This window comes from Molossus molossus, unplaced genomic scaffold (genome assembly GCF_014108415.1).
Source record: "Molossus molossus isolate mMolMol1 unplaced genomic scaffold, mMolMol1.p scaffold_m16_p_21, whole genome shotgun sequence".
NCBI classification, from domain to species: domain Eukaryota; kingdom Metazoa; phylum Chordata; class Mammalia; order Chiroptera; family Molossidae; genus Molossus; species Molossus molossus.
In genome coordinates, this window is record NW_023425357.1 from 34702057 (window position 1) to 34712240 (window position 10184).

Genomic DNA, 10184 nt, shown 5'->3' on the forward strand with positions numbered 1-10184 from the left:
TCTCCCTCTTTTCCTCCTGCTCTATCTGAAAATAAATGCAAAAAAAAAATGTCCTCAAGTGAGGATAAAAAAAAAGAATAGGCAAATAGCACGCTGGTGTGGCTCAGTGGTTGAGCATGGACCCATGCACCAAGAGGTCTCCTGTTGGATTCCTATCATAAAGAGTGCACATGCCCCGGTTGTGGGCCCAATCCCCGTGGGGGCATGCAGGAGGCAGCCAATCAATGTTCTCTCTCATTGATGTCTTTCTCGCTCTCGCTCTCTCTCTTCCCCCTTCCTCTCTCTCTAAAAAAAAATCAATAAAGAAAAAAATATTTCAAGAATAGGCAAATAGGTTGTTTTCTTACTACGTGACAGCCACCCAGGTAAGAAGAGGCCATTCTTCCTGGGTTTGGGGTCTTTTCTAGGTACTACCAGTGGCCTTTGATAGTCAACTCTCCTCCGCCAGAATAGTTTGCATGAGAGGGGTGCAGCTCCTGCAATCCTGCTGGGAGGGGTGAGTGACCAGCCTCGGCCACCACCCGCACCCAAAACCCCAGAGGTTGGCCCCTGTGGAGAGATTACAAACCGAGCCTTTGCCATAGTTTTTGACGTTTCTCTCCCAATTTCAAGGACCTTTTCCTTCAGGGTGCAGAAGCAAGAGGGCAGAAGCCTAGTGTCTGTCCAAGAGAAGGGTTTCTGGGGTGCAGTTGCCTGGGGTATTTGTGGGGAGATACCGAATTCACCACCTGCTCTCAGGCCGCTCTACTCCTGTCATTTCTTTGGATGCTGGCGCTGCTGTATGTGGCCTCCCACCTTCTGTTGCTATCCCGAGCCCTGCTGTCCATGGCTTCAGGAAGCCCCCCAACCCAGCCCTTGCTGGCCTCAGACTCCTGGCTCAGTCTCTGCAGCCTTTGTCACCTGCCCCAATGAGATGGTTGCCAAGGAGATCGCCAGGACTGTGGTGGAGAAGCGCCTGTCAGCCTGCATCAATCTCATCCCTCAGATTACATGCATCTATGAGTGGAAAGGAAAGATTAAGGAGGACAGTGAGGTGCTGATGATGAATAAAACCCAAAGCTCCTTGGTTTCAGTTCTGACAGGTTTTGTTTGCTCTGTGCACCCTTAAGAAACGGCTGAGGTGATTTCATTGCCTGTGGAGCAGGGAAACTCCCCGTACCTGCATTGGGTGCGCCAGGTTACAGAGTCAGTTTCTGACTTCTGCACTTTGATGAGCCCTGTTCCTGCCATATTCCCCTTATACTTCAACACCCTCTGACTTCCAGAGGATGACTGGGCCCCTAATAAATTCTATCTTTGGGTCTTTAAAAAAACAAAAACAAAAAAAGAATAGGCAAATAGATCAATGTAACAAAATAGAGAGCCCAGAATTATATCTCCATAAATATAGTTAATGGCTCTGTGACAAAATTGGAAAGGAAGTACAATGGAGTAAAGATGGTCTTTTACATGAACAGTGCTGGAACAACTGGATATCCACATGCAAAAACAAATCTAGATGCAGGCCTTACACTCTTCACATAAATTTAACTCCAAATGTATCATTTTGGGTATGGCAATGACTTTTTAGTCAAAGATATGATCCATGAAAGAAATAATTGATAAACTGGACTTCATTAAAATTTAAAACTTCTGCTCTGCAAAAAATAATATCAAGAAAATGAGAAGTCAAGCCATATACTAAGAGAAAATATTTGCAAAAGACATATCTGATAAAGGACTGTTGCGCAAAATACAGAAAGAACTCAAAAGTCAACAATAAGAAAACAGAATTTGATTTAAAAATGGGCCAAAGACCTAACTTAATATATGCCTAACCAAAAAAGACATACAGATGGCACTCTGGTCGGATGGCTCAGTTGGTCGGAGTGTCATCCTATATATCAAAAGGTTATGGGTTCTATTCCCATACAGGACACATACCTATGTTTTGGGTTTGATTCCTAGTCAGGGGGCATATGGGAGGCAACCAACCAATCAATGCTTCTCTCTCACATAGATGTTTTTCTCTCCCTTTCTCTAAAAGGCAATAGAACATATCTTCAGGTGAGAATTAAAAAAAAAAAAAAAGATATACAGATGGCAAATAAACATACGAAAAGATGCACCACATCATATGTCCTTAGAGAAATGCAAATTAAAACAATGCAAATACCACTATACACCTATTAGTGTGGCCAAAATCCAGAACACTGACACCACCAAATGCTGCTGAGGATATGAAGCAATAAGAACTCTCAGACATTGCTGGTGGGAATGCAAAATGGTGCAGCCACTTAGGAAGACAGTAGCAATTTCTTACAAAATTAAATTTACTCCTATCATAAATTCCAGCAATTACACTCCTTGATATTTACCCAAAGGAGTTAAAAACATACATCCATATAGAAACCTGCACATGAATGTGTGTAGCAGCTTTATTCATAATTGCCAAACTTGGAGCAATCAAGATGCCCTTCAGTAGGTGAATGGATAAATAAACTGTGGAACATCTAAACAATGAAATACTATTTAGCACTTTTTAAAAATAAAGTTATCAAGCCATGAAAAGACATAGAGGAAATGTAAATGCATACTGCTAAGTGAAAGAAGCCCATCTGAAAAGGCTACATACTGCATGATTCCCAATATATAACATTCTGGAAAGGCAAAAGTCTGGAGAGAATAAAAAAATCAGTGGTTGCTAGGAGTGAGGAGATGAATAGGTAAAACAGGAAAGATTTTTAATGCAGTGAAAATATGCTGTATGATATTATAATGGTAGATATATGCCATTATACTTTTGTCCAAAACCATTGAATGTACAACAAAATAAACTAAGATAAACTATGGACTTTGCATGCTTATGGTTATGTGTTGATATGTAGTTTCATCCTTGGTAAAAAAAAAAAAAAAGTATCATTCTGGTGAGGGATCTTGATAATGGGGGGAGGCTATGCATGTGTGGAGATGGAGGATACAAGGGAAATCTCTGCACTTTCTTCTCAATTTTGTTATAAGCATAAAAACTAAAAAAAAAAAAAAAAAATAGTCTTCAAAAATGTTTACACTAATGTCAAAGAAACATATGTTGTTCACTATAAAAATAATAAAAATAATTTTAACCAATGGGTAATTGTTAAATAAATTGTGCCACATCCATACAAAGAAATACAACTCAATAAGAACTTAAGGCATATCTATTTATATTAACATAGAACAATATTCACAGTGCATTACTAAATGAAAAACTTAAGTTGCATAACTATATATATATACTATAGTAGCCACACCTGTGTGTCATCCTCTCCTCTTGAGCATGAATTGGACTTAATGATTCACTTCTAATGAATAGAATATGGTGAAAGTGATGGGATATCAATCTGAGATTAGATTATAAAGAGAGAGTGGCCTCCTATTGCTTACTGTAATGAAAGCCAACTGCTATGTTGAGCTGCCCTATGGAAAGGCCCATGTGGCAAAGAACTAAGGTAGGTCTAACTGTAGTCCAATATTCTCACAAATTACTGACTCCTGCCAAAACACAATTGAATGAGCTTGGAAGCATATCCTTTCCCAAATGAGCCTTCAGATAAGACCACAGCCTCAGCCAGTACCTTTAGTGCAGCCTCATAAGAAACCTCAAAGCAGAGGATCCAGCTAGTAAGTCATATCCAGATTCCTGACCCACAGAAATTATGAGATTATAAATATTTGCTGTTTAAGCTGCTACATTTTGGGGAATTTGTTCCATAGCAATAGATATGTAATATACTCTCATTCTTATAAAAAAAAAAAAAAAAAAAGAGCTCAACTATGTTATGTATGTACATGTGTAAAGAGGGTTGGGAGCTGGTATACAGGGATAGAAGTTGGAAGGAGAACATCCAACTACTAATGGAGGCTTTTCCTGAAACACAAAATTAGGAGAGAGAAAAAATTATACTGTTTAATTCCATAATGCTTGAATTTATTACAAGCCCATATTACTTTCATAGTCCAAATATGTATTTTTTTTAAGTTTTTCTGTGTACTCTTGTATCATCTTCTTAATTTCTCAGTAATAGTGAGGTACTGATTTCAGTTGTTTAGCTAGATGTGGTGATAGATTTTCACCAATCTACTCACATGTTTATTTCATTGCAATAAATATTATATAATTTCAAAGACAGAGAAGCCACCAAAGAAACAGAAAAACTAATGATCTTTATAGAAACTTAACCTTTGGTTTAGTCAGATTAAGGAATAAATTTTTGTAAAAAGCAGGTTGTAAGGTCCATTACCATCAACTCTAGTAACCCAAAACCTGAAATGATCAGGGTGACTTTTTCTGTAGTCTGAACAACTTCAGTCTTGCCAGCTCAGAAAATGGTATCACCAAAGCCAAGAAACCCTAAATTCATATATTATTCCTTCCTTCCTTCACCAACCACATATACTCATGACCAAGTCCAATCAACAGTATATATCTTGAATCTGGCCATTTTCCTTTACTTTTTTGTTTTGTTTTTTTTGGTGTTTTTTTTTTTTTGCCACTGCCTCAATCCAAGCCACTGTCATTGTTCTCTTAGACCATTGCAATCATTCCCTCACTGGTTTCCCTGCTCCCACATTTGCTCGCCTATAAACCATTCCTCACACAGGCCAGTATAATTTTTTTTTCTTTTTTACTTTTGTTGTTATTATTAATCCTTACCTGAGGAAATTTTTCCATTGATTTTTTAAAAATTTTTTTTTTCCTTTATTGAATTTAGAGAGAAAGAGGAAATGAGAGGGAGAGAAAGATAAAAACATCGATGAGAGAGAACATCGATTGGCTGCCTCCTATATGCCCCCCACGAGAGGTTGGGCCCACAACCTGGGCATGTGTCCTGACCAGGAATTGAACTGACAACCTCTTGGTGAATGGGTCAGTGCTCAACCACTGAACCACACCAGCCGGACTCCATTGATTTTTAGATAAGGTGGAAAGGAAGAAGGGAAAGAGAGAGAGAAACATCATTGTGAAAGAGACACCTCAATTGGTTGTCTCCTGCACGGCCCCGATCAGAGATCAAACCCACGACTGGGAAACAAACCCACAACCCTTTGGTCCACAGGCTGACATTCTAACCACTGAGCCAAACCGGCCAGGGTTCTTTCTTAGTTTTTATTTTGAAATCATTTCAGACTTACAGAAAAGTGTAAGACTGGTACAAGAATATAACAAAGAATCTCTGTGTACCTTTCCCCCAAATTCCCAAGAAGAACTAACATTTATCACATTTGCTTATCATTCTTTTCCTCTCTCTCCACACACATTTTTTTTCCTGTAGCATTTGAGACAACTCACCCTTTTACCCTTAAATACTTCTAGGTGCCCAGTGTGGATCAAGTAACCTCCCATGGACTGAAAGGTCCTGGTTCAATTCCCTGTCAGGGCACAAGCTGGCTTGTGGGCTCAGTCCCCAGTAGAGGGCATGCAGAAGGCAGCCTATCAATATTTCTCTCTCACTTCAATGTTTCTATCTCTCTCTTCCTTCCTCTCTCTCTAAAAAATCAATTAAAACATATTTTAAAAAAATACTTCTAGATGTATTTCCTAAAAACAAAAACTTTCTTTTACATAAACAGAGCACAATTATCAAAATCAGGAAATTAACACTGATATAATTTCATTCACAATTTATTCAAATTTCATCAATTGTCCCAATAACATGACTTTTAAACAGTAAATCAAACTCTGTCACTTTCCTGCTTAAAATGCTCCAACGACCGTCTATTATATTGTATTAATATCCAAACTCCTTACTTTGGCCCACAAAGCCCTGTGTTTTCAGGCTCCTTTTCCACCCTCACCTCCTAACATTCTCCTCATTTCTCATTTTGATCAAGCCCTACAGGTCTTCTTTCTGTTCTTTCAGTACACAATCTCATTTCTAACCCAGGGCCTTTGCAACTACCATAGACTCTGACTGGAATGGTCTTCCCATAGATCCTCAATGGCTAACTCCTCATCACCTAGGCCAAGTGTCCCCTTCTTTTTTTTTTTTTTTTTTTCCATCCTCACTCGAGGATATTTTTCCATTTCTTGTTCAGATAGAGGGGGAGGGAGAGAGAGAGAAACATCGACGTGAAAGGGACACATCAAGTGGCTGCCTCCTGCACGACCAACCAGGACCGGGGACAAACTGCAACCAAGGTACATGCCCTTAGCAGGAACCAAACCCGGGTCTCCCTGGACCTCAGGCCAATGCTCTAACCACTGAACCAAACCGGCCAGGGCTCCTTCCTTCTTCTTGACTCTATGTTATGTTGCTTTCTCCTTGTATGAATTTTAGGAGGGGTGGTAAGGATATTTAATTCTATGCTGTTACCATGTTCCTACAAGAACCGTGAAAGATTGAATTCTTTATATATTTGTGTATATTTTATTGTATTCAATTATTTATAAATTGTTAATCAATGTACGGTACATATGGGGTATTCAAATTACGTAAAAACCCTCTTCCTAAATTTTTCTAGATAAACAGCAAAGTGTACGACCATATTGTTGTTCCTGAATGTTTACCACAAAGTTGGTGTCATTAAGGTGGTAATAAATTTTTTTATCTTCAACATATTAACAGTGTAAAAGAATATGCATTAAAATCCAAAAGCAGCCCTGGCTGGTTTGGCTTACCAATTAGAGCATCAGCCTGTGGACCAGAGAGACCTGGGTTCAGTTCTGCTAAGGGCACGTATCTTGGTTGCAGTTGGTCCCCGGACCCTGTTGGGGTCGTGTGGGTGGCAACATGTCGATGTGTCTCTCGCATCAGTGCTTCTCTCTCTCTCTCTTCCTCCCTCTCTCCCTCCTGCTCTATCTGAAGATAAATGCAAAAATGTCCTCAAGTGAGGATTAAAAAAAAAGAATACATCCTTGCCTTAATTCAAAAATGAAGTTCTCCTGATTACAAGATATGATTCTAAGGACAAAAATCAAATACTTTGCTTCAATAACTATGTATAATCAATGTTAATGTGTTTGAAGGCACTTATATATTAAGGTGTGCTCTAAACATTGCTCAGAATCACAGCAGCTGCTTAGAATCATGACAACATACTATAGGACATAATCTGAATACTAAAAACAACATGACAGAAAGTAGAAAATGATTATCGCTATTATTCTGGGCTTTCTGTCATCTCTCTGTAGTGTCATCCTATGTTACCCCTACTCCAGGTAGCAATCTCTCTACTTTCCACACTCAATGAATTACATGTTTGAATAAAATATTAACATCCCACATTTTGCAGGGGGAAATTCATCATCTAAATATCATTTTAACTAAGGACTGTCATGTTCTAATTCTCCCTCACTATTCATAGCTGAGAGAAACATCTTTAAGAGCTTGCCTGAGCCCTGCCCAGTTTGGCTCAGCGGTTAGAACATCGGCCTGCGGTCCGGAGAGACCCGGGTTCGGTTCCCGCTAAGGGCACATACTTCGGTTGCAGTTTGTCCCCGGCCCTGGTTGGTCGTGTGGGTGGCAGCCACTCGATGTGTCCTTTCACGTCGATGTTTCTCTCTCTCTCCCTCCCACTCTATCTGTACAAAAAATGGAAAAATATCCTCGGGTGAGGATAAAAAAAAAGAGCTTGCCTGAGTTTTCAGCTTAAACCCACTTGATTTCAAGGTGACAGAGTATGTTCTTAAGAGCTGTTACCTCCTTGGATAATCATAAAGCTGGAGAAAGGCTGAAAGAGGGAACAAAAGATTAACACCTCTGCATGTTCATGTAATGTAACTGAGGCAGAGTCACCAGTGACCCAGAACTAAGAAAGCTGCTGCAACTGCTGCCAGTTGGGGAAGAAAACTGAAATAAGGTGGAAGTGAGTAAACCTTTACCAACAATTAAAAATAAAGAGCTTCCTTTCTCGTTTTGAAAGCTACAGACATTTGTGGCTTAGAACAGAGGATTTTGAATACTGTCAAGGTTGCAACTGCAAACAGTGAGTTGGTTGGCAATATAAAAAAGTACAAAGAAGCCCTGGCCAGTTTGGCTCAGCGGTTAGAGCATCGGCCTGCGGTCTCAAGAGACCCAGGTTCGGTCCCCGCTAAGGGCATGTACCTCGGTTGCAGTTTGTCCCCGGCCCTGGTTCGGTTGTGTGGGTGGCAACCACTCGATGTGTCCCTTTCACATCGATGTTTCTCTCTCTCTCTCTCCCTCCCACTCTATCTGAACAAAAATATCAAAAAATGTCCTCGGGTGAGGATAAAAAAAAAAAAGTACAAAGAAAAAAGAAATAGAAGTAAACAAAAATATTGTTGAAATGAAAAATACAGGGAACTGGGCATTTGGCCTTGGCATATGCCCGGGAAATGGAGAAACTGATGACCAAAGAGCTTGGGACTATGTTGTTTCCTGAAGATTTTGGCTACTCTTTTCAGGTTAGTTTAACTTAGCAAATGCATTTTAAACCAGAGACCTCTGAATCCTAACTCACTAAGACATGAGAAAAAGATGTTCCAATGTTTTATATTTATTTATTTCTCATTTTTTAAAATATCTAAATATATTATAAAAAGAATATACTGTAATATAACAGCATGTATAAATTATTATTTTTTTTAAAATTTATTTATTTTTTTATTACAGATATTTCACCTTTTTTACCCCATTGGCACACCCCTCTCCATCCCACCCCTGCCCCAACCCCGACTTAGTTGTCCATGTCCATTGGTCATGCATACATGCATATAAGTTCTGTGGTTTATCTCTCCCCCACACCCCCTCTTCTGAGGGATGTCAGTCTGTGCCCTACTTCCATGTTTCTGGGTCTACCGTATTCCTCAGACTGTTATGTTCATTATATTCCGTATATAAGTGAGATCATGTGGTATTTGTCTTTTTCTGCTTAGCTTATTTCACTTAGGATAATACTTTCCAGGTCCCTTCATGTCGTCTCAAAGGATAAGAGATCTTTCTTTCTTACTGCTGCATAGTACTCCATTGTGTATATGTACCACAGCTTTGTTATCCATTCGTCTACTGATGGATACTTGGGCTGTTTCCAGATCTTAGCTATTGTAAATAGTGCTGCTATGAACATGGGGGTACATATATTCTTCCTGATTGGTGTTTCAGGCTTCTTAGGGTATAATTCCTAGAAGTGGGATCACTGGGTCAAATGGAAGTTCAATTTTTAATTTTTTGAGGTAACACCATATTGTTTTCCATAGTGGCTGCACCAGTCTACATTCCCACCAGCAGTGTATTAGAGTCCCCTTTTCTCCACACCCTCGCCATTCCTTCATATGTCTCTTGGCCATTTGTATGTCCTGTTTGGAGAGGTATCTTATCAGCTCCTCTGCCCATTATTTAATTGGGTTATTTGTCTTCCTTTTGTTGAGTTGTATGAGCACTCTATATATATTGGAAATTAACCCCTTATCTGATACATCATTGGCAATGATGTTCTCCCATACAGTGGGTTGCCTTTCCATTTTGATGATTGTTTCTTTTGTTGTGCAGAGCTTTTTAGTTTGATGTAGTCCCATGTGTTCATTTTTTCCTTTGTTTCTGTTGCCTTAGGTGATGTATCAGTAAAAATTCTGCTCCGTATGATGTCCGAAATTTTGTTGCCTACATTTTCTTCTAGAATTTTTATGGATTCACGGGTCACATTTAAGTCTTTTATCCATTTTGAGTTTATTTTTGTGTATGGTGTAAGTTGATGGTCTAGTTTCATTTTTTTGCTTGTAGCTGTCCAATTTTCCCAACACCATTTATTAAAGAGGCTGTCTTTACTCCAGTGTATGCTCTTGCCACCTTTGTCAAATATTAATTGAGCGTACTGCCTTGGGTCCATTTCTGGGTTTTCAGATCTGTTCCACTGGTCTATATGCCTGTTCTTGTGCCAGTACCAAGCTCTTTTGGTTAGAGTCGCTTTGTAATATAACCTGATATCTGGTATTGTGATCCCACCTACTTTGTCCTTCTTTTTCAAGATTGCTGTGGCTATTCGGGGTCTTTTTTGGTTCCATATGAACTTTTGAAGTATTTGTTCTAGTTCTATGAAATATGTCGTTGGTATTTTGATGGGGATTGTATTGAATCTATAGATTGCTTTGGGTAATATGGACATTTTAATGATGTTAATTCTTCCAATCCATGAACCGGGTATGTGCTTCCACTTTTTTATATCTTCCTCCATTTCTTTTTTCAATGACCTGTAGTTTTCTGCAA

General features: G+C 39.2%; 1 pseudogene; it reads left to right on the plus strand.

The window, feature by feature from the left end:
* The first annotated feature begins 341 nt into the window (after positions 1–341).
* Positions 342–1258, plus strand: LOC118639582 (annotated as a pseudogene).
* Positions 1259–10184: the final 8926 nt, after the last annotated feature.